The following is a 23,780-nucleotide window of genomic DNA, read 5'->3' as shown; positions in this document are numbered from 1 at the left end:
CCTTCAAGTTGGTTATGAGTTTTCATGACAGGACACTACTGGTCTTTGATCTTGCTTTCTGCAGTAGAAATGTCACTCCTCTCCTACATTCCCTGCCAAAGACCTGAGGTTTGGTCTTTCTCAAAGAATCCCAGGTTCCTCTTAGTTGGTAATGACATTTAGACATCAAAATGTGGGCCTGTGTACTACACGTGTCATAACTTTCCTACTAGACTCTGTTGCATGAAGAGAGCTGCTACATCTTATTCACCTTGGTTTTATCTCAGTACTTTACCCACAGCAGGTGTGGAATCAATTTTTGTTCCTTTAGATTCAAAAAATATCTCCACTTTTAGGGCTCCTGGGTAGCTCAGTCAGTTAAACATTGGACTTTTGGTTTTGGCTCAGGTCGTGATCTCAGGGTCATGAGGTCAAGCCCTGTGTCGGGCTCCATGTTGGGCGTGGAGTCTACTTAAGATTCTCTCTCTCCCTCTCCTCCTCTCCTGCCCCCCCACATGCATGCTCTCTCTCTCTCTCTCTCTGGAAAAAACAAAAGTTTTACTGATGTATTTAACTGACATATTTGTTTCAGGCGTACAACATAATGATTCCATATTCCTATACATTGTGAAATGATCACTACATTTCTAGTTAACATCTGTCAGCAAATGTAGTTATAAATTTTTTTTCTTGTGATGAGAACTTTGAAGAATCTACTCTTTTAACAACTTTGAAATATCAAACACTATTATTAACTATAGTCACCATGCTGTACCGTACATCCCCAGGACTTACTTATTTTATAGCTGAAAAACTGTACTTTTTGTTCTTCTTCACGCATTCCTCTCCTGGCCTGCTTGTCGCCCCAGCAACCACCAATCTGTTCTCTGTATCTATGGGCTTTTTTGTTTGGTTGGTTGTTTTTGTTTTTGTTTTTTTAAGATTTTATTTATTTACTTGACAGAGAGAGAGACAGCCAGCAAGAGAGGGAACACAAGCAGGGGGAGTGGGAGAGGAAGAAGCAGGCTCCCAGTGGAGCAGGGAGCCCGATGCAGGGCTCGATCCTAGGACCCTGGGATCACTCCCTGAGCCGAAGGCGGACGCTAAACGACTAAGCCACCTAGGCCCCCTATTTTGTTTTTTAGATTCCACATATAAGTGAGATTATGTGTTATTTGCCTCTCTCTCTGATTTATTTCACTTGGCTTAGTGCCCTGAAGGTCCACCCATGTGTTAGAAATAGCAGGATTTTGTTGTATACCACATCTTTATCCGGTCATCCATCGATGGACACTTAGGTTGTTTCCGTGTCTTGGCCTTTGTAAGTAATGCTGCGGGGAACATGGGGGTGCAGATATCTTTTCAAATTAGTGTTTTCATTTTCTTAGAATAAATACCCAGAAGTGGAATTGCTGCATGATATAGTAGTGCTGTTTTTAATTTTTTTAAAGTAAGCTGTATGTCCAACGTAGGGCTTGAACTCACGACACTGAGATCAAGAGTCAGATGCTCCTCCTACTGAGCCAGCCAGGCGCCCCTTAATAAACCTGTTTTTTAAAGTGAGCTGTATCACCAACGTGGGGCTTGAACTCATAACCCCAAGGTTAAGAGTAGCATATTCTCCCAACTGAGCCAGCCTGGCACCCCTCAATTTTTTTCTGAGGAACTGCTACCATTCTGTTTTCTACAGTGGCTGTACCAATTTACATTCCTACCAAGAGTATACAAGTGTACCCTTTTCTGTACATCCTCACCAACACTTATTATTTCTTGTCTTATTGATACTAGCCATTCTGACAGGTGTGAGGTGATAGCTCATTGTGGTTTTGATTTGCGTTTCCCCGATGGTCAGTGATGTTGAGCATCTTTTCATGTGTCTGTTGGCCATCTGTATATCTTCTTGGGGAAAATGTCTATTCAGATCCTCCACCCATTTTTAAATCAGATTGCTTGATTTATTGCTGTTGAGTTGTGTGAGTTCTTTATATATTTTGGATATTAACCTCTTACCAGACAAATGATTTACACATATTTTCTCCGATTCAGTAGGTTGTCTTTTCACTTTGTTGATTATTTCCTTGGCTGTGCCGAAGCTTTTTAGTTTGATGTAGTTTAGGTGCTTACTTTTGATATAACAAGGCCATGTATCCTCAAGCGATTATTTCAACTGATGCTCAATTGAGAATAAACATAGAAACAGCAATCTGCTCATCTCTGGTGTCAGGGAAGAGGACTATTTTGGACAGCTAATATGTCACTCATCAGCATATTGTGTAAAGATGGTCTGTTACTGAGAACTTAAGATTCATGAAGGTAATTCTGCCAGCAATAAATTCTAGCCTTTTATGTAGTCTTTAAAATTAAGTTCCTAAGAAAGCAGAGTCTGCTGTTTTTATCCTGCAGAATGGCTGTATCAGTCAGGGTTCTCCAGGGAAACAGAACCAATAGTATGTATGTACACGCGCACGCACACACGCGCACACACACGCGTGCATGCATGTATTTTAAGAGATTGATTTTAAGAAGTCTCTTTAAATTGATTGATTGATTGATTGATTTTAGGAGATTGATGTTAGGGAATTGGCTCATATCATTCTGTGGGCTGGCAAGTCTGAAACATGCAGGGCAGGCTGGAGACCCAGGGAAGAGCTGCAGTCTTGAGTCTTCAGTCAGACTGGAGGCAGAATTGCTTCCTCTTCTATGGGCCTCATCTTTTCTCCTAAGGTCTCAACTGATTGGATAAGGTCCACTCACCTTGTGCAGGGTAACTGGCTTTACTCAAGTCTAAAGATACCTTCACAGCCACATCAAGACTGGTGTTTGACCAAACAACTGGGACCACAGCCTAACCAAGCTGACCCATAAAATTAACCATCACAATGGCTACAGTGGGAATCCACTGAATGAATAAATGCCCAATTAATTCCTTCATTGACTTCATTCCTTTTCTTTGTCACCAAAAGCAGTAATATCTGTTTGACAAACTGAAATCTAAATGATGAAGGAAAACACCAACTGCTTTCCCTTAGAATCATCAAGACATCACCCTTGGAAATCTGCACGGACAGTAACTGTTCCTGAGAAGTGAGAGTAGAAGAGGAGTTTGAGAGTTTGAAGACCAGGTTCCCAAGGAGAATCCAAACAGATGCAATCACCAAGATCTATAAAGAACTTACCAAACTCAACACGCAAAGAACAAATAATCCAGTCGAGAAATGGGCAAAAGACATGAAGAGACTTTTTCCAAAGAAGACATACAAATGACCAACAGACACATGAAAAGATGCTGAACAACACTCATCATCAGGGAACTACAAATCAAAACCACAATGAGATACCACCTCATACCCATCAGAATGGCTAAAATTAACAAGTCAGGAAATGACAGATGTTGGCAAGGATGCGGAGAAAGGGGAACTCTCTTATACTGCTGGGGGGAATGAAAACTGGTGCAGCCACTCTGGAAAACTCTTGAGGTTCCTCAAGAAGTTGAAAATAGAGCTACCCTATGACCCAGCAATTTGCACTCCTAGGTATCTACCCCAGAGATACAAATGTGGTGATCCAATGGGCACCTGCACCTCAGTGTTTACAGCAGCAATGTCCACAATAGCCAAACTATGGAAAGAGCCCAGATGTCTCTCAGCAAATTCATGGAAAAGAAGATGTGGTATATATTTACTACAGAATTTAGTCAGCCATCAAAAAGAATGGAATCTTGCCATTTGCAACGATGTGGATGGAACTAGAGGGTATTATGCTAAGTGAAATAAGTCAGTCAGAGATAGACAATTGTCATATGATCTCACTCATATGTGGAATTTAAGAAACAAAACCGAGGATCATAGGGGAAGAGAGGAAAAATAAAACAAGATGAAATCAGAGAGGGAGACAAACCATAAGAGACTCTTAATCGTAGGAAACAAACTGAGGGTTGCTGGAGGGGAGGGGAATGGGGAGATGGGGTAACGGTGATGGACATTAAGGAGGGCACGTGATGTAATTGTAATGAGCACTGTGTTCTATAATACTGATAAATCACTGAACTCTACCTCTGAAACTAATAATACACTGTATGTTAATTGAATTTAAATAAAAACAAAAAAATAAACACACAGTAGAGATAATCTGTTCCAGTCAACTTTTGCCTTGTGGGAATGTGGCATCTAGTGTTGCCACATTATGCATTTTTGTTAGTGAATCTGGAAAGTCAGATTTTATGTGAAATCTCCAGATTTTTAAAAAGTTGAAATAATTGGGGCACCTGGGTGACACAGTGAGTTGCGTGTCCAATTCTTCATTTTGGCTCAGGTCATGATATCAGATTCGTGAGATCAAGCCCTGCATTGGGCTCCATGCTCAGCACAGACTCTGCTTGGAATTCTCTCTGCCTCTACCCCTCACCCCCCAAATAAATAAATAAACCTCAAAAAAAAAAAAACTTAAAAAAATAAACAGATGGAATCAAAGGACATGAGGTCTGCCAAGACTCCTTTCAGAAGCTATAGCTTCAGGGATGCGGAGGCAGAAAGCCCCAGGGAAGGAGCTTCCGCCAGGCCCAGGGAACTTCCTGATGATGGACCCTGGATGCCGTCTTGCATGGAGCCATCTGGCTTTAGGAGCTGCTGAGAAACCCCGTAATCAACCTTATTAAACAGAGTTTATCTTTGTAAGAACCAACAATGTAGGGGTAAACCGATGGTCTATTTGTGAATTATTAAGTAGAGCTCAGCAGAATGTGGGGTAGAACGGACATTAACTAAATCTGATTTATTTCATTAATTTGATGTATTAATGATTTATAGAAGTATATTTATTTTATTAAATTTGCTAATCTCATGGTGGAATTTGCTAGATCTCAAAGATTCCACACCAAGCCAGGGACTCTCACCAACAAATAAAAAGGTTGATTCCATTCAGTAGGTTGTCCTTTTGTTTTGTTGATGGTTTCCTTCGCTGTGCAAAAGCGTTTTTTATTTGAGTGTAGTCTCAATAGTTATATTTTGCTTTTGTTTCCCTTGCCAAAGGAGACATATCTAAAAAAATGTTTCTGCGGCTGATGCCATCAATGAAACAAAAAGACAACCTAGTAAATGGAAGGAGTTATTTGCAGAACACACACCTAATAAGGGTTAACATCCAAAATATATAAAGAACTTATAAAACTCAACACTAAAAAACCCCAAATAATCCAATTAAAAAATGAGCATGGGACATGGATAGACATATTTTTTCCAAAGAAGACACACAGATGGCCACAGACACATGAAAAGATGCTCAACCTCACTCATCATCAGGGAAATACAAATCAAAACCACAATGAGATATCACCTCACACCTGTCAGAATGGCTAATATCAAAAACACAAGAAACAAGTATTGGCGAGGATGTGGAGAAAAAGGAACACTCGTGCTCTGTTGTTAGGGATGCAAGCTGGTGCAGCCACTGTGGAAGACAGTATGGCATTTTGTCAAAAAACTAAAAATAGAATTACCATATGATTCAGTAATTCCACTACTGGGTATTTACCCAAAGAAAAAAGAAAACACTAATTCAAAAAGATATATACACCCTGTGTTTATTGCAGCATTATTTACAATAGCCAAGATACGGAAGCAACCCAGGTGTCCATTGACTGAGAATGGGTAAAGAAGATGTGATGTGTGTGTGTGTGTGTGTGTGTTTGTACACACATATACACACAATGGAATATTACTCAGCCATAAGAAACAAAATCTTGCCATTTGCAACCGTATGAATGGATATAAAAGGTATAATGCTAAGTGAGATAATTCAGTCAGAGAAAGACAAATACCATATGAGTTCACTCATATGAAACAAAGCAAATGAACAAAGAAAAAAGAGACAAAAATACAGAACAGACTGAAAAAAATAGAGAACAAACTGATGGTCACCCGAGGGGAGGTGGGTAGGAGGATGGGTGAAATAGATGAGGGGATTAAGAGTACTGTTACTGATACTAGCACTAAGTAATGTACAGAATTGTTGAATCACAGTATTGCATACCTGAAACTAATACATGATGTTAATTAAACTTGAATAAACAAATTTTAAAAATTTTGGGTCCCTGACTGGCTCAGTTGGAAGAGCATGTGACTCTTGATCTTGGGATTGTGAGTTTGAGCCCGATGTTGGGTGTAGAGATGACTTAAAAAATAGGAAGTTTTTTTAAAAGAGACACAGCTTCAAATTCTGGTAAAAGTGGGTTTGTTAACCTAGAAACTCCTACACCTAAGGAGGTGTTCATTTCCAAAGATGTGTCCTTAAAGGGTAGGCCGGGCGGGGTTGGGGGCCGTAGGGTTGTGCCTCGGGGCTCAGTGTCCCCGGGGAAATGTGGTGATGCTTCTTCAGTCTGGCCCCACACCAGAGTCATCACACAGGCTTTAACAGGGGAGGCTCTCGGGAGCAGCGAAGGGAGGGAAGCTGATGAGGACCGGGAGATAGTTAACTAAGCCAGAACCTCACCACTGCTGTTTCTGATTCCAACCCCTTCAAGTGCGGGCTGGCGTGGAGAGCCCCAAAACCTCCCCATGGAGGGGCGCCTGGCTGGCTCAGTTAGTAGAGCATGCAACTCTTGATCTCAGGGTTGTGAGTTCCAGCCCCACATTGGGTGGAGCAATTACTTAAAATCTAAAAAAAACAAAAAACCTCTGCATGGAAAATTACGAGTATTGGCAAGGATGTGGAGAAACTGGAACCCCTGTGCCTTGCTGGTGGGCATGTGAAATGGAACAGCCATTGTGGAAAACGGTTTCACTTCGAGTTACCATATGATCCAGCAATTCCACTGCTGGGAGTGGGGCCAACAGAACTGAAAACAGGGACTCAAACAGATACTCGCGTGCCATTTATAGCAGTGTTATTTGCAATAGCTAAAGGTAGAAACAACCCAAATGTCCATCAACAGATGAATGGGGAAGCAGAAGAGGATATACCCCTACAGTAGAATATTATTTGGCCGTAAGAAAAACGAAGTTCTGATACGTGTTATGTTCTGTTGGTTGTGCTGAGAGAGGAGCATGGACCTGGGGCTCTGCGTTTATTAGGGTCAGAGGGTGGGGTGTCTAGTGGCTAATTTGAAACATCAGAGCAGGAATTAGGGCATGGGAGAGTGAGGCAGGGTCACTCAAGGGGTCAGGTATCAGGCTGTCCAGGGTTTCCATAAAAGGAACTTCATGGGTAGGAGAGGCCTCGCTCCTTATCTGGTCATTTTGCTCATGGCCGTGTCACACAGCTGGTGATATGTGTATTCAAAAGGAATGTCTTTTAAAATGAACACCTCAGCATCAAAAGCTTCATGTCAGGTATTTACACTACACGCTACAACATGAATGAACCATGAGGACATGAGGCTAGATGGAGTAAGCCAGTCACAAAAGGACAAATACTTCATGACTCCACTTATATGAGGTACCCAGAATGGGCCAATTCGGAGACCCAGAAAGTAGAATAGAGATTACGGGGGGCTGGGGTACAGGAGATTGAAGAGGAGTTGTTTAAGGTGTATGGAGTTTTGGTTTGGGATGATGGAAAGTTCTAGAGATGGATGTTGCCAACGGTTGTAAAATAGGGTGAATGTACTTAATGTCCCGAATTGTACACTTATGGGTAGTTAAAATGGTAAATATTATGTTGAGTATGTTTTACCACAGGAAAAAAGAAAAAAGAAAACCAAATCCCAGCTGTTTCCAAAGTGGCTGTGCAGCCAGGATCCTGTCTTCAGGGCAGGAGCTGGCCCAGGGTGGGCCTGCCTTGCACTTAGGACCTCCAGGCCTACTCACTGAATGTCAGGGAGGCTGAGTCTGCTGGGAAGTTATTTGGCCACCACCCCCTTGGTGCCCTTTCCCGTCTTACAACCCTGGCCCCAGCTTTTCCTACCTCCCAGGCTCTATCCTCCCAGGCTTCGCTCCTCGCTCTCGGGTCCCCACTGTGCCAATCGGTTGCCCAATTGGCTTTTCATCCTTCAGGCTGGCGTAGGGCTGCAGAAGGCCTAGCTGAAGTTTTGTTGATGCCTCTGCCCCGCTGGGCGAGGTTTGTGCATCAGGCCTCCTTGGCCCAGCTCAGCTAGCTCCCTTGCAGCTCACTGTCGATCCAAAGCTCAGTGGCCACCAAGCCTGGGCCACGCTGCCCTTCCTGGGCCCCTGCAGTCATCAAGGGGGTGGCAGGACAGCACGGAGGATCCAAGTGCCAACTCAAGCCAGATGACTTGGCCCATACCCTGCTCCACTGCTTCCCAGCTGTGTGACTTTCAACGATAGTTTAACCTCTCTGTGCCTCAGTGTTCTCACTTTGACACAGTGATGACACATGTCACTCAGAGGATCATTGTCAGGACTTTGAGGGTGACTGTGTCACATGTTGCTCTCTGGCGATCAGGAGGTTGGCTTTTCTATCTGCGGTCCCTCGTGTGTGGCTCCCCTGCCCCCATCCATCTCCTGCCAGAGATTAACACCAATTAACTACAAGCTGTGAGAAAGCACTGACTCCCTCACTTCCTCCCTCTTCCCAATCATCCAGAGCTTCCTCAACCCTTGGAGTGCCAGCTCGAGTTCCATTTTTTCCAGAACTTTCTCCTGGCTCCTACTGGCCTGCTAAGCCCTCCTCTCCCTGAGGGCCCTCTGCCTTGAGGGTCAGTACTCCAGGAGAGACATGGAGGGGGGCTCCTTGTCTTTTACCCCAGCGGAGATGAAATTCCTACATGGAATACAGGAGCTCTTCCTTATTTATCTTTGTCTCCATACCCTCAATAAAAATAATAATAGGAGCTATAGAAGATGCTGTTGATGCCCAACCTGATTCCCTCGATTAGACCCGCAGTGCTCGGAGTGTTTGCTCCCCCTCACACCTACCCCTTCTCCAGAGAATTACCCTCTGGGGGCAGGAGCACAGAACCCAGGAGGTTATGCTCCCCCAGCCCACCCACAGCAACCCACAGCTGGTGACTGTCCGACAGAGGCAGACAAAAGGCCAACCCCTGCTGTAAGTGGACCCAGCCCTGTGGAGCACTTCATGCCCCAGAGCTCCCTGTGGGAGCAGTCTGAAGTCGGTCTCCTGCTGAAAGTACGCCTTTGCTTAGTTAACCGCCTCCCTACCCCACCTGCTTCCCTCACTCCCCTTCCCGTGACAGCCGCCCCTCAGCAAATCCCTAGAACCCTGCTTCGAGGGGACCTGGCTTAAGACACTAGTGATCTGGCGCTTGCTTTGTACTAGACACCATTCTGTTCTAAGCACTTTACCTACATGCATTCATTCAGAACACGTACATTAATAATGAACAAGATCCACGACTCCTGTGTCTTTCTAACCCCTACAACTCCTGCTGACTGATGATGACGTGAAGCCTCCATTACGTTGGTACATCCATTATCCGTTCTCCCTTCCGGCAAAATTCTTGATCTTCCTCTACTCCTTCAAGTCAGTTCCGGTGGTTTGAGCCGGGCTGACCCTTCCCCCGGGTTCAGGGGTGGGCACATGACCCAGAGCTAGCCAATCAGAACATTCCATTTCTGTGGCCACAGTCATTGGCTCGGGGATGGGCACATGATCTGAGCCAGGCCAATAAAACCCAATTCCTGCAATTCCACTGAACCTATTGGGAAAGAAGTTTTTGTTGCGCTAGGATTGCCAAATTGGGAGGATGGGAGTCCAAGACAACATGGAATTGCAGCCATCTTGCCCCTGCAAGTGAACGTCTTTCCCTAAGTGAGACCATCAGAGAGGAAACTAGAGCCAGAACAGCTGGAGAGATGGATTTCCAAAGTTACCACTAAGCGCAGGGATCCGCTACCCCAGCCTCCTAGTTTTTAGGCCAGTAAATTCTCTTCAGTTTAATGCAGTATGAGTCAGATTTTGGTTAGTCACACAAACTATCCCAGTACAGATTGGTTTCTTACCAGGATGCCAGGGACATTTATTGGAATACTATTATGTAACAGGGCTACCCTGTTCATGTCACAGGCATTACCTCATATTTTCAAAACCACTTGTCAAAACCATTTGGTGACAGTGATTCACCATTTTTATTCACATACATTCTAGAAGAACTTTGAAAAAAACTGTGCCCCCCGCATATGCTTTCTAAAGTTTTAACATTTTAAAAACCATTTTTCATGTTAAGTTTAAGTTGTCGCAAAGAATGTAATTTCTCCCATATTGGAGATACTGACATTTTAAAGTAAAACTCTTAGATCACTTTTTTTGGGTGTAAGGTTTCAGTTATGCAAGAGGTGTAAGTTCTAGAGATTTGCAGGACAGCATTGTGCTTATAGCTAAGAGTTCTGTAGTACACACAGAGTGTGTTTAGAGGGTAGATCTCATGTTAAGTGTTCTTACCACAAAATAAGCCTCTAGGATGACTTGCAAATGCCTCTGATGGAACCTAAATACCCCGGAGATTTAATACCCATCTTTATCCACTTGCAAAGCACTGAACAAACTCTTTACCAGTCAGAAATTGGCATAATTTCCCTTCAACTTCCACTGCTATTCCATATCCCCTACAGAATTCTTCCTATTACAATACAAGCCTGAAGAGCTTTTGTTGATCATCCAGCATTCCTGTCCAACTAAATTTTGTAAATTGAAATATTTTCCATTTCCTGTGATCATAGGTTGTAAGGTTTAAATTTTCTTTAATTTGGATTAATTTACAATGATTAGTAATAGAATTGATTAAAAGAACAAAAATATTGACACTATTAAATGTAAACAGTAATTTTATTAGAAGTACATTTCTTCATGAAATGGATGATTTTTTGGTGACACTGAGTTTATCTTGTTGGTAATAAAAATTACTGCTGCAATGAATCAGGCTTTGGCATCAGTTCTAGCTCTATTCTTCATATAGAAAGATGTATGCATCAGCAAACAAAAAAAATTGATTCATGCGACAACTTGGATGGATCTCAAGGGCATTACGAAGACTAAGAAAAAAGCCAATCTGGAAAAGTCAGATACTGTATCGTTCCATTTATATAACATTCTTGAAATGACAGAATTATAGAGATGGAGAACAGATTAGTGGTTGCCAGGGGTTAACGATGGTGGGATGGGGGTGGATGTGACAGTGAGGGGACAGCATAAGGGAGATCTTCATGCAGAGGGAATAGCGCTGGACCTCGTGTATGAAAATGACATAGAACTACACACACACGCTGGTGTAGTTTCCTGTTTTGATACTCTCCTATAGCTCCATATGATTAATCACTGGGCAAAACTGGGTGAAGGGTACATCAGATCTCTCTGTATTGTCTTTGCAACTGCCTGGGAATTTAATTATTTAATAATAATAATGAGAGAAGCTGAGAGACCAGCTTCACTTAGATCAGGCGGTGGTCTGGAAGGAATTTTATCACACCAATATCATTCAATTCTTTTAATTCCTTCAGCATAATATGTCAAATCATTTAGCGATCTTTCATTAAATTAATTTTAATGGTCTAGTAATGAGCAATTCAATTAGGTCCTCTAATTTTGCTTAAGACAATGCATGGGAAATGACCTGATTTATCAGGACTGGCTACTCTGTCATTAATCATTCACGTTCTCACTGCAGGCACGGATATCTCCATCTGTCCCTTGTTTGGTGCCCCAGGATCACCCCCACCCCTTCCTGGGGACAGGGCACTTCAGTTAGACTGAGGGGAGATGACAGCGATGATTTCCTTCTGTGAGGTGGGAGAGAAGAGCCTTTGGAAGTGGGAGGGAGACTGAAAATGAGTTTGACACTTCATCCACACTCGTTGTCAGACAGATCAATCTGGGAACGAGGGCAGGTGGAAGTTGAGGATCTGGAAACTGTTTCTCCCTTTGCAAAGTTATCCAAAGAGTCCCCACCACTCCAGGCCGGCATAGCCAAGACTCCATTCAAAGACCCTATTAGTAGCTCTATTTTTACAGCAGAGGAAAGGAAGCTAAGAACAGTTAAGTAATTCACCAAGACCACCAGCGAGTGGCTGAGCTGGGATCGGAACTCCGGTGACTAATTCCAAAATCTGTTTTCTTTCAGCCACACTGTCCTCTGAAAACAAAATGTCTGTGTTTCCCTGGTTACCAAAGCCCACTTCCCTCCTCACAGAATTGTTGCCTTGTGACCAGCAGGTGGCGCCAGCACCTCATAGTTGTCTTGGTGACCGCACTGCTTGCTGACTCATTGATTTGGGGAACATTCTGTTTACAGTCAGCTAGACATAACGGTGAAAAGGGAACAAAGTTTGCAGCCCTAGTCTTCTCTCCCACTCACTCCCATTTTCCCCCTCAAAGATGGGTAACCTCATTATCTGGCTCTCATTGATTGGGTTTCCCTGAATTTCACTTCTTCAATGCCAAAGATGTTAGCTGGTAGTTTGGGCCATGATTAGGCGAAGAACAAATACATTATTGTATTATTGTAAGAACTCACTTTCTGAGTGCTCACTGTGTACCCAGCGCTTTGCTTGGATTGCCTCATATAATCCTTACAAAAGACAAGGAGGCAAGAGCTGTTTTGATAACAGTCTTTCAAGCCTGGGGCACCTAGATTCTGTTTCATTGTTTTACTCTTCACTAACTAACCAACATGTTTTTGGAAATGTTAATAAAATATTACATCAATTTTTCTCATGGCAGATCTATCATTTATAAACTTTTATTGGATAAAGTGGTCTATTCTGGGTGACTGTAATAAAATGTGAGGATGATCAAGTGGTTCGTATTTCGTTTGATATTTTCGCTTATAACCATTATGTGTACACGTATTTATATTTACTATATAAATATATGTACGTGTGTGTGTGTGTGTATCACTGGGGTAAAGAAGACTGGGCAAGGTCTATGGGTCCCAGTTCTCACCCACTCACCTGGTATCACATCAGCTCCAAGCTTTAAGGAAATATGTGCGTGTCTCCTTCCCAGATGAAATACTATTACTGAATTTCACTATATGACAAAAAGATTTCCAAACCCAAGTCAGTAGCTCACTTAGAATCATTAGATTGACCTGGAATTACCCAGCTAAACCCCTTACCATGCATATGATGATATCATGCTCCAAAGAAGTGGTGATTTACTTTGGACACACAGTGGTGGTGGTGGCAAAACTCTGACCCTACCACAGAGTTCCTTCCACGTGGATAGTTCTGACCTTGTGTGTTTAAAAAAAATTCCCAGGGGCACCTGAGTGGCTCAGTCAGTTAAGCATCCAACTCTTGGTTTTGGCTCAGGTCATGATCGCAGGGTCATGAGATCAAGCCCCAGGTAGGGCTCTGCACTCAGTGCAGAGTCCGTTTGTCCTTCTCCCTCCCCCTCTGCCCCTTCCCCCACCCACTCACACACTTTCTGTCTCTCAAATAAATAAATAAAATCTTTTTTTAAAATCCCAAAGACAGGGCTTCTCATTTATCTCTTCTTAAATGTCATCTTTTTCTGGGCTTCATGACTATTTAGGTTTCTTTTTTAAAAATTAAATCTGTCATCTAATTGACAATATATCAAATTTTGGGCTTTTTACGAATTTCATAATGTTTTCTATGTTCTTTTCTGCGACTTTAAGAAAAATGTTGAGTGACCAAGTTTGATGATATAACTTACATACAAATTCCATTTAGGATCACACTGATTCAATAAACCCAGAAAACCCAGAAAACCCAGAACTGATTAATTTGTGGGCATCCGCATAAAATGAAAATGCAGGGGTGCCTGGCTGGCTCAGTCGGAGCACGTGACCCTTGATCTCAGGGTTGTGAGTTCAAGCCCCATGATGGGTGTAGAGATTACTTTAAAGATAAATAAACAAACAAAATTAAAATGCAGGGCCTTCGGTGCCTGGGTGGCTCAGTCAGTTAACTGTCTGCCTTCGGCTCAGGTCATGATCCCAGGGTCCTGCTTCTCCCTCTGCTTCTCCCTCTGCTGCTCCCCCTGCTTGTGCTCTCTCACTCTTTCTGACAAATAAATAAAATATTTTAGGGGCGCCTGGGTGGCACAGCGGTTAAGCGTCTGCCTTCGGCTCAGGGCGTGATCCCGGCGTTATGGGATCGAGCCCCACATCAGGCTCCTCCGCTATGAGCCTGCTTCTTCCTCTCCCACTCCCCCTGCTTGTGTTCCCTCTCTCGCTGGCTGTCTCTATCTCTGTCGAATAAATAAATAAAAATCTTTAAAAAAAAAAAATATTTTAAAAAAAATAAAATGCAAGGCCTCTTGTTCAAAAATTACTCAGAATTTCAAGGTAAAGCTAGGAAAGCATTAAACTAAGTGTGGGCCCTTCTCTGCGTAGGCCTTTATATGATTGCACAGGTCACACACCCAAGAAACCAGCCCTGATTTAACTTCTTTGGTTCCTTCATCCAACTTGCTACAATTGGCTTCTCTAAAGTAAGCTGGAATTGCTTCCAGCTCTGAGTAACAGCTATCCCAACAAACAAGGGCTTAAGCAAGTAAGATTTTACTTTTTCCATGTCACTAGAGATCCAGAGACAGCTAACCCAGGATTTCTGCCATTCTCTACTTTTAGAACCAACTTTCTCTTCTTGGCACAGGATAGCTGCAGAAACTCAGGCCATCATATCTACATTCCAGACAGGAAAAATGAGGCATGACAAAGTACAAAGAGCAAAAATCCTCTCCTCTTAAATATTTGCCTTCCTAATTCAGAAAGAGAAAATCTCCCCAGGGATATCTGCGTATATCTCATTGGCCAAAACTGTCACATGACCACACCTAGCTGTAAGGGAGTCTCTGAATTTGAGTGTCCCCCTTTTGAAGCCTCTGGTATAGAGAAAGACAAGTCAAAAAGGAGATGAGAGGGTGTGGGAAGTATTTCAATGACCTACTGCAGGACAAACTGCCCCAAAACTAAATGGTTTAACAGAAGCATTTTATTATATCCCATGACTTTCAAAGTCAGACATTGGGGCAAGGCTCAATGAGTGATATTTTTGTTTCTCGTGGCATTGGTGGGGGTTCCTGGGTAGCTGAGTCTGTGCAGTCCAAAGCAGCTTCCTTCACATATCTGGCACATTCTCTCAGTGGTGAAACTTACATGGCATCCTGGGGCTCCCAGGAGGCTTTCCCAGAGCGCTCCAGCATCAGAGTGGGAGTTACACACCTTTATCACTGGCCTTTTGGAATCACTTCCACTGGACTCTTGATTAAAGCCATCACAAGCCTGCCTAGATCCAAAAGAGGAGACGTAGACCCAGTGGGGTAGTGGAGCCAGCAAAATTTTCAAAAATTGTGTGAGTCAGTTGTTAAACACAGCCATCTTTGACATCGATCATGGTGGGAATATTTACACCACAGGGGTGCTCAGCCGGCTCAATCAGTAGAGCATGCGACTCTTGATCTTGGGGTTGCAAGTTCAAGCCCCATGTTGGATTTAGAGATTACTTAAAAATAAAATCTTAAAAAAAAAAATGTATCCCACAGAAATTGTCAGATAGATACTACAAATCAGGGCTTTTTTCCTCAGAGAGGAGGCTATTAGACATGTAGCAACATGACACTGCATAGACCTCACCTCTCTATAGGAAGGGTATCAAAACCTTTGCACCATACTTTAGATCATCCACAGCAAACCAACCTCACATCCTCCAGAAAACTTTTTTTTTTTTTTAATGATTTTTTATTATATTATGTTAGTCACCATACAGTATATCCCCGGTTTCCGATGTAAGGCTCGATGATTCATTAGTTGTGTATAACACCCAGTGCACCATGCGATACGTGCCCTCCTTACTACCCATCACCGGTCTATCCCATTCCCCGACCCCCCTCCCCTCTGAAGTCCTCAGTTTGTTTCTCATAGTCCATAGTCTCTCATGTTTCATTCCCCCTTCTGATTACCCCCCCTTTCTTTATCCCTTTCTTCCCCTACCGATCATCCTAGTTCTTATGTTCCATAGATGAGAGAAATCATATGATAGTTGTCTTTCTCTGCTTGACTTATTTCACTTAGCATTATCTCCTCCAGTGCTGTCCATGTTGTAGCAAATGTTGAGAACTCGTTCTTTCTGATAGCTGAGTAATATTCCATTGTATATATGGACCACAACTTCTTAATCCAGTCATCTGTTGAAGGGCATCTCGGCTCCTTCCACAATTTAGCTATTGTGGACATTGCTGCTATGAACATTGGGGTGCATATGGCCCTTCTCTTCACTACGTCTGTATCTTTGGGGTAAATACCCAGTAGTGCAATGGCTGGATCATAGGGTAGCTCAATTTTTAACTTTTTAAGGGACCTCCACACTGTTTTCCAGAGTGGCTGTACCAACTTGCATTCCCACCAACAATGTAGGAGGGATCCCCTTTCTCCACATCCTCTCCAACAATTGTTGTTTCTTGCCTCCAGACAAACTTTCTTTAGGCCAACCCACATTTCTGTTTGGTCCACACGGATATCTTGAGAGCTCTTTCCAGATGCTTTCTGCAATCACAACCCACTAGCTTAGTAACTCTACCCAAAACAAAATTCAGATGCTTTTAGCCCAACTTATTCTAAATAAACCCATGCTGGCATCTAGCATCACCACTTTCTTTTCCAAGTACTCACACTGTCAGTTGCGTCACTTATCCTAGAATTTTTTTTCAAGGATTATTTTGGTTTGTAATTTCCAGAAGCCTCCATTTGTTTGTTTATTGGAAGTTCGAACAAACTATTTTTTAAAGCTTTTGATTATGTAATTCAACACATTACATAAAGGTACATAAAATATAAGTATGTACTAATTGATAAATAACTATAAGTCAAACATCCCTGGAGCTAACCACAATCAGTAAGTTGAATGTTGGGAGAACTCCAAAAGCTAAGGAGGAATTGTCTCCTTCCCCGCAGGGAACCACTTTCCTGACTTGAGTGGCATTCTCTCCACCGCTTTTCTTCCTGGTTGCAGCAAGTTCCTGCACATTCCTAAGACGCAGAGTTGATCTAGTGAATATTCTATGAATGGATCCAGACTCTGTATATAATTGAGACAGACTTTGTCCAACACTGACCTTCTAGGTCCTCTTTCTTTCTCCATAGTTTCTCAAAGATTAACAAGACTGATTTCACAGGCATAGTTGAAAAATCTTTGAGACAATTTTAGGCCAAAACCTCCTAAATCTTTGATGTGCTGGCATGAGATTTCCTCAGTATTCATCAAAATGTTAGCTTCTCAGGAAATGGGAGAGTGAAAATTTAAATATGGCTTTTGCCGAGCTGGGTCTAGATTTTCTTAATCATTTATCAAATCTACTTTGAGAAAAAAATAGTTACAAATATTATAATATGTATAAAACAAAGAATATATAAAATATTATACATAGTTACAGATATTATACAACATAGTTTAGATCTACATTCTAGCACTTGTTTAGCCCTGACCACCACCCTGTATTTATGTGCTTCTCAGTGGAGCTGCCTTGACAAGACTGTCTCCTAGATCAAACTTCAGGTTCATCTGGGTCTTCTTCTGAGCATTGACCTTGACCCCCACCCCCAGTTTTAGCAAGAGTCCTGCTATATCACTTTAAAGAGAATCCCCTATCTGGGGCACCTGGCTGGCTCAGTCAGTAGAGCATGTGACTTGGGATCTCAAGGTTGTGAGTTCAAGCCCCATGTTGGGTATAGAATTTTTTTTAAAAAGATTTTATTTATTTATTTAACAGAGAGTGAGAGAGAGAGCGCGCAAGCAGGGGGAGCAGCAGGCAGAGGGAGAGGGAGAAGCAGGCTCCCAGAAGAGCAGGGAGCCTGATGCGGGGATCTAGACCCTGAGATCATGACCTGAGCCGAAGGCAGATGCTTAACCAACTGAGCCACCCAAGCGCCCCAATAAATTTGTTGTTTAAGCCCCCTAGTCTGTGCATTTTGTGATGGCAGCCCCAGAAAATGAACACGATGGGGACTACAGGGAAGACCAGCCTGGGGATGGGTGGGAGGCAGGGGAAGGAAGCCAGTTTCTGTGCACTGATTTAAGCTCTTCCCTCCCCCATCAATCAGGCTCAGCCAGGCCCCATCATGCCCCCAACTCACATTGCACGTCTTAGGGACCTCACTCACGCTGGGACTCGCGTCAGTGCGGAAGGATCCACTGCCTGCACTAGACTGTGAACTGCTTGTTCTGTGTTGAACATTTCACAAGGGTGTCTTGAAGGGAGAAAGGCATGTTGTTCCTTTGTGTACCGCATGACGAGCTGTCTCCGTGTATCGGAGTCATGTTCCTTCTCCAGGCACCTTCATGTGTTAAGGTCTGCAGTTTAACAGAATTTAAAAAAAAAAGGGGGATCATGACTTGGAGAACCTTAGTAAAGTGCCCGAAGATGTTATAGGTTCTCCAAATCCTTCATGATGAAGTAGAGGCTCAGTGGTAGTCCTGAGAGCGCTGGGGTAGCCCACATTCCTCGAGTCCCGTGCAGTCTGTGTCAGAATGGGTGTGTGTGTGCGTGCACGCGTGCGTGTGCAAGCGCGCACCCATGTGTGTCTAATGAAGCTGTGAACAGGGACGCTGTGGACAGATGGCTGCCTGGGGTGGGAGGCTGGTGTCTCTCCCCCGCTTCTGAGCCCTCACAAGTTTCCAGGTATGAGACTGGCTAAAATGGGCTGAGAAACATTAGGATAAAAAAAGCCGAAAAAAGACACCAAATTTAAACAGTGGTTTTTGAGGCACCCGAAGAAGAAACATTGGGATTTAGGTGCTTGGACTATGGAAAGAAATGAACCAGAGATCATGTACCATAAATGGATTTAAGAGGCTGTCAAGGAAAAATTATTCTGATACTTGTTAAAATGGCAAGGAGGACTTTATTCAAGACGATCACTGTAGGTGTCAAGACTAGTGCAATAGGGGGGCGCCTGGGTGGCACAGCGGTTAAGCGCCTGCCTTCGGCTCAGGGCGTGATCCTGGCGTTCCGGGATCGAGCCCCACATCAGGCTCCTCCGCTATGAGCCTGCTTCTTCCTTTCCCACTTCCCCTGCTTGTGTTCCCTCTCTCACTGGCTGTCTCTATCTCTGTCGAATAAATAAATAAAATCTTTAAAAAAAAAAAAAAAAGACTAGTGCAATAGGGGAGATACCCAGCTCAACTCTGAGAATAAGTGGGGATTTTTAGTCGAGGGTCAGCGTGAGGGGGCCAAGGTGTGGAAAATTAGGTAGAGGAGACATCAAGGGTAGGGGGATTCTTGTCAAACTGACCTAACAGGATTCCTACTAAAGACAGGCCAAGGCCTTGTACCTCAAAGGTTGGGGATGAGGAACTTAATCAGATAGCAGATCTGGAAGTCCAAGATGAAAGTGTTGGCAGGTTTGGTTTCTCCTGAGGCCCCTCTGCTTGGCTTGCAGACGGCTGTCTCTCACTGCCCTCACAAGGTCTTTCCTCCATGCATGTGCATTCCAGATGTCTCTGTGCCTTTCTGGGTCCTAATCTCCTCTTATAAGGACACAGTCATGTTGGATCAGAGCCCATCCCTAAAACCTCATTTTACCTTAGCCACCTCTTTAAAGGCCCCATCTCCAAATAGAGTCACATTCTGAGGTAGTGGGGGTCAGGACTCCAACACAGGAATGTTGGGGGGACACACATCAGCTTATAACATCCATCTTAGTCAGTGCTGTCACCATTCAAGCTCATGAGGCAACAAACCCAGGACTCAAAGTCAACATGTCGAGGACAGTGGACAAGAAGGTTGGAAAACCTGGGTCCTTGAAGACATCATTGTCCCATCTCCCCCCAGACTGCTTGTTAAATGAATAAATGTACTTATGGTTTAGGTCCATTACATGTCCTGTCATTTACCACAGAAAGCATTCCTACCTGAAGCTCTTCTCCAGCATTTAGCGTCATGCCTAGCATGCAACAGGCACTCGATAAGTGTATGTAAATAGGGGCGCCTGGGTGGCTCAGTCGGTTAGGCCACCGACTTTTGGTTTCGGCTCAGGTCATGATCTCAGGGTCAGGAGATGGAGCCCCGTGTTGGGCTGTGCGCTCAGCATGGAGTCTGCTTAAGATTCTCTCTCTCCCTCTCCCAACGGCCCACCCCCCCCCCAGTTAAAAAAAGAAAAAATAAGTATATGTAAATAAAGGAACTCTCCTCCTTCAGTAGCTCCCCTTCCCCTAGGTTATGGAACTGAAACACCTTAGCAGATCCTATAGGACTTTCTTCCTGCTTGGCATCTGCTCTATCCTACGTCTCCAGCTTCACTTTCTCCATCCACGCCTTGGGCAGAGTCAGTCTTTGCCAAGAGTAGTTGATCAAGAGGGATGCAGAGAAAGCAAAGGGCCGAATGTGCATTTCAGGGGCTTGGGGAGGCAGAGGGCGGTGTGACTGGCACAGAGGAGCCACAGCCCTGGAGTAGGAGGGCGCGCTCCGAGCAGACAGGCTGGTTGCAAGGACACAAGCTTAGGTGAAGGATTTGGAGGTCTTTGAGGAGACATGGGAAGAATGAGAGATCGCAAGGTTAAGGAGAGACTACTTTCCTCCCACAACACAGGAACCACGGTGAAATGGAAGGTAGGTGTATTCGCTGCTGGGGCTGCCCTAACAAAGATCCACGAACCGGCCGGCTTAAAACAGCAAAAATGTATTCGCTTGCTGCTCTGGAGGCCAGAAGTCCAAAATCAATGTGTCAGTTGGCAGAGTTGGTTCTTTTTGGAGACTCAGGAAAGAATTTAGTCCCTGCCTCTGTTTTAGTTTCTGGTGGTTGCCAGAAATCGCTGACATTCCTTGGCTGGGAGATGGCCACCTTTGCTTTGTGCCTTCTCACGTTGTCTGCCCTCCGTTCATGCTAGGATTCAATACGTCCTTTTGTGGGACACAGTTCAACCCTGGACAGTTCTTTGGAGTGTTCCTTCCTGCTAAGGGCATGTCCTGAATGGTTGTAGTTGAAGGCGTTGAGAGCTCTGGGACGGAAGGGGTGGGAGCTTTTCATGATATTTTATACAACGATCTTTAGAAAGATTTGTTGCTTCTTTCTCTACTATCTGCTGTCTTCCTCTGTCTCGGTCATGTTTTATTCTGCACAGCTCCTGACACAGCACATCATACGGAATAGGGTTCCGGTAAAGATCCGTGGAGCTCACTGGGGTTTTTCTGTGTACCCCCAGCAGCAGAGCCGGTGTTTATAGCGGAGGATGTGGTACGGGCTGGGAATTGGGAGGCTGGACTTCCAATTGGACAGATTGGGTTCAAATCCCAGCTTTGTCTTGTTTTGGCTCTGTGGCCCTGGATTAACCCTCTAAGGTTCTGTCTGCTCGTCCATACAAGGGGAACCATAAGCATCTTTACCCCACGTGTTGGCGATGAGGATAAAATGATTTAGTGCAGATGTAACGTTCAGGACAGTGGCTGGCTTGTGACAAGTGCTTAACAAGTGTTAACTGCCATTGAGCACACATGAACATATAGGGACTCGAACTGTGTAGAATCACAATGTCCCCACTCCCGAAATGAATCTGGCTTTCAGCAGTTCCATGTGGGTGGTAGGGCGTGGGGCAGTGCCTGAATTTTGCTTTGCCGGGTCCTTGTCTAGCCCCATGTGGCCATCCGCAACAAGGGCTCCGGGGCTTTCCTCACCTGAACGCAGCAGTCCTCTGATGCAATAGTTCATTTCCATGGTTACGAACTTGGCTTTGGTTCGTTTGATCTTGGACTCCCGGTCTGTGTTAGAACCAAGTGTTTCACAACCTGACCTGGAGAGGAGAAAAAAAAACAGAGGAAGAGCCACTTGGCAGGAGACACACCTCATTTGAGACACCCCACAGGGTGAGTGGGTGGCGTCTTGTCTGCCTTATTAGCCCCAAAGAGAGGGTGGAGAACCTTTGTTCCTTGCACCCTCGGCAGATTGGAGCACAGAGAAATGTAGGGACTCTGGGGCAGGATTCCACGGGCTGGGGCAAACTGAGGGCCGAGGGAGGGAGCAGGGAAAGCTATTTCCATTCCCAGCCGAGGCTGTGCGGGTGCCATACCTGGGCTCCCCCACCTCGCAGGATCGGATGGACCTGGGTTGTCAGAGAGCCTGCAGAATAATTTTCGGGTCAGCTCCAGGTCCAAGTGGATTTGGGCTTCCACAAAGCAAGAGAATAAAGACAGGTGGGCAGAGGGGCTTGGTTTAACATAAAGCTGGCTTCAGATCAGCTAGAAAGACCTATAAAGACCCTCACCACCTCTGGGTGGAAGAAAGTGGTTGGAACTTGAGGAGGGTCTTTGCTACTCTGAGTTGACTCTCAGATTTCCTGGAAGTGTGGGGGCAGGGGGGAGTGGGGCAAAGGAGGTGGATGGACCAAATACAGCTAGCGGGTTATGATCCTTTCATTTTCAACAATGAAGATAAGAGTTACCATTTGTGAGGTTTGCTGTAGGTCAGGTCCCAAATTAGGTGATCTCCATATGTTCTCTCTGATCCTTACAACTCTGCCGGTGGACCACCTGGGTCCATTTATCTATGACTGCATTAAAAACCAACCCCCCAAAAGTGATATGAAACTGTGCTCATTTGATTGTACTTGGAAATCCTCTGGGTCAGGATTTGGAAAGAGTGTATCGTCTTCTCCCCCTCCTGCTGTCTGACCATCATCTGACCTACCACGATCTCTTTGATTCTCTTGTATCATCCGTTAAACCATTTGTTCTCAAACTTCATTTCTGCCCGGAAACAAGGGACAGATGTATTCCTTCGGGGTCCCAGGCTACAGACAGGTGAGGGAGCCCTGGGGACCAGCCACGGAGCTAACACTGACCCCACCCTTCCTCTCTGCTCTCTAAAGCATGGGAGACAGCCCGGAGTGGGAGCTAATTATCGGGAAAACACTGCCGTCCACTTTCAAACACATACAAAGTAAATCGTCTGCCATGTTGGGCCCTTAAGTATTTTTCCTAATAATCGACAAGCAGCCAACTTTGCCACTGGACGAGGCACCGTGGTTTGAGGTCACAGCTTAAGGCACTTGGATGTGTCAGTCCACCAGGTCAACAGCTAAATTTTCTTTCTAGAATTTCAATTTATGCAACCGTCCCCATATTGGTTGTTTTATTGTTCACACATCTTACATATTTTCCTCCTGAAAACCTGAGGATCTTTTATCGTACACAATATGCCTCTAACCTCCTTCTGTTCACCAATTTTCAGCCCAGCATTCCCAGCCCCTCCCAACTGGGTGATTCCTTTGTCCTATGCCACTTGAAGTCCCTACATCCTCTTTTATTGATTCTAACCCACTTGTTCACATCTTCCAAAGCTAAAAGCCTCCTTAGTAGGCTCCTAGTGTGTAAGAAATCGTCAGTAATGTGCTGTCCCAGCTGCAGGGACCCAGCTCGGGAGTCACCATGCCATCCGCAGCACTGATGGGCACATTTCAGGAACCCGCCATTAGCTTTTAAGCCTCAATGTCTTCCGCAGGGCATCCTGGCCGTGCAAATGGGAAAACACGATCAATTGTTCCAAAGAGGTTTCTCTCAACATTTCCCAATTTCCCATTTCTCTTATGCAGTATAGAGCAGACAGTTTTGGGAGACAGGCTACCTGGGGTTTGGATCCTAGCTCCTCTCCTTATTGGCTGTATGATCTTATTGGCTTAACCTCTCGGTGTCAGTAATGTTACCTACCTTAGAGGATCGCTGGGGGGATTATATGACATAAGACAGGTAAAGCACTTAGCACGTAGAGCTTTTTTAAAAACATGAGCGGGGCGCCTGGGTGGCTCAGTTGGTTAAGCTTCTGACTCTTAGTTTTGGCTCAGGTCGTGATCTCCGGGTGGAGAGATCAAGCCTCGGACTCTGTGCTCCTCGGGAAGTCTGCCTGAGTTTCTGTTCCCCTGTCCCTCCCTTCCCTGCAT

At 44.4% G+C, this 23,780-nt stretch overlaps 1 protein-coding gene and 1 non-coding gene across 2 annotated transcripts in view; both read left to right on the top strand.

Moving 5' to 3' along the window:
- The window catches only part of TIAM1 (TIAM Rac1 associated GEF 1), a 466,206-nt gene that overhangs the window by 33,086 nt on the left and 409,340 nt on the right, over nt 1–23,780 (top strand). The window lies entirely within an intron of this gene.
- On the top strand, nt 17,509–17,581 carry TRNAP-UGG (transfer RNA proline (anticodon UGG)). The gene has a single exon. It is a non-coding gene; the product is annotated as a tRNA-Pro (tRNA).

The sequence above is a fragment of the Ursus arctos genome, unplaced genomic scaffold (genome assembly GCF_023065955.2).
Source record: "Ursus arctos isolate Adak ecotype North America unplaced genomic scaffold, UrsArc2.0 scaffold_4, whole genome shotgun sequence".
Classification (NCBI taxonomy): Eukaryota; Metazoa; Chordata; class Mammalia; order Carnivora; family Ursidae; genus Ursus; species Ursus arctos.
Note: the sequence above shows the minus strand (reverse complement) of the source record. Positions and strands in the feature narration are given on the sequence as shown.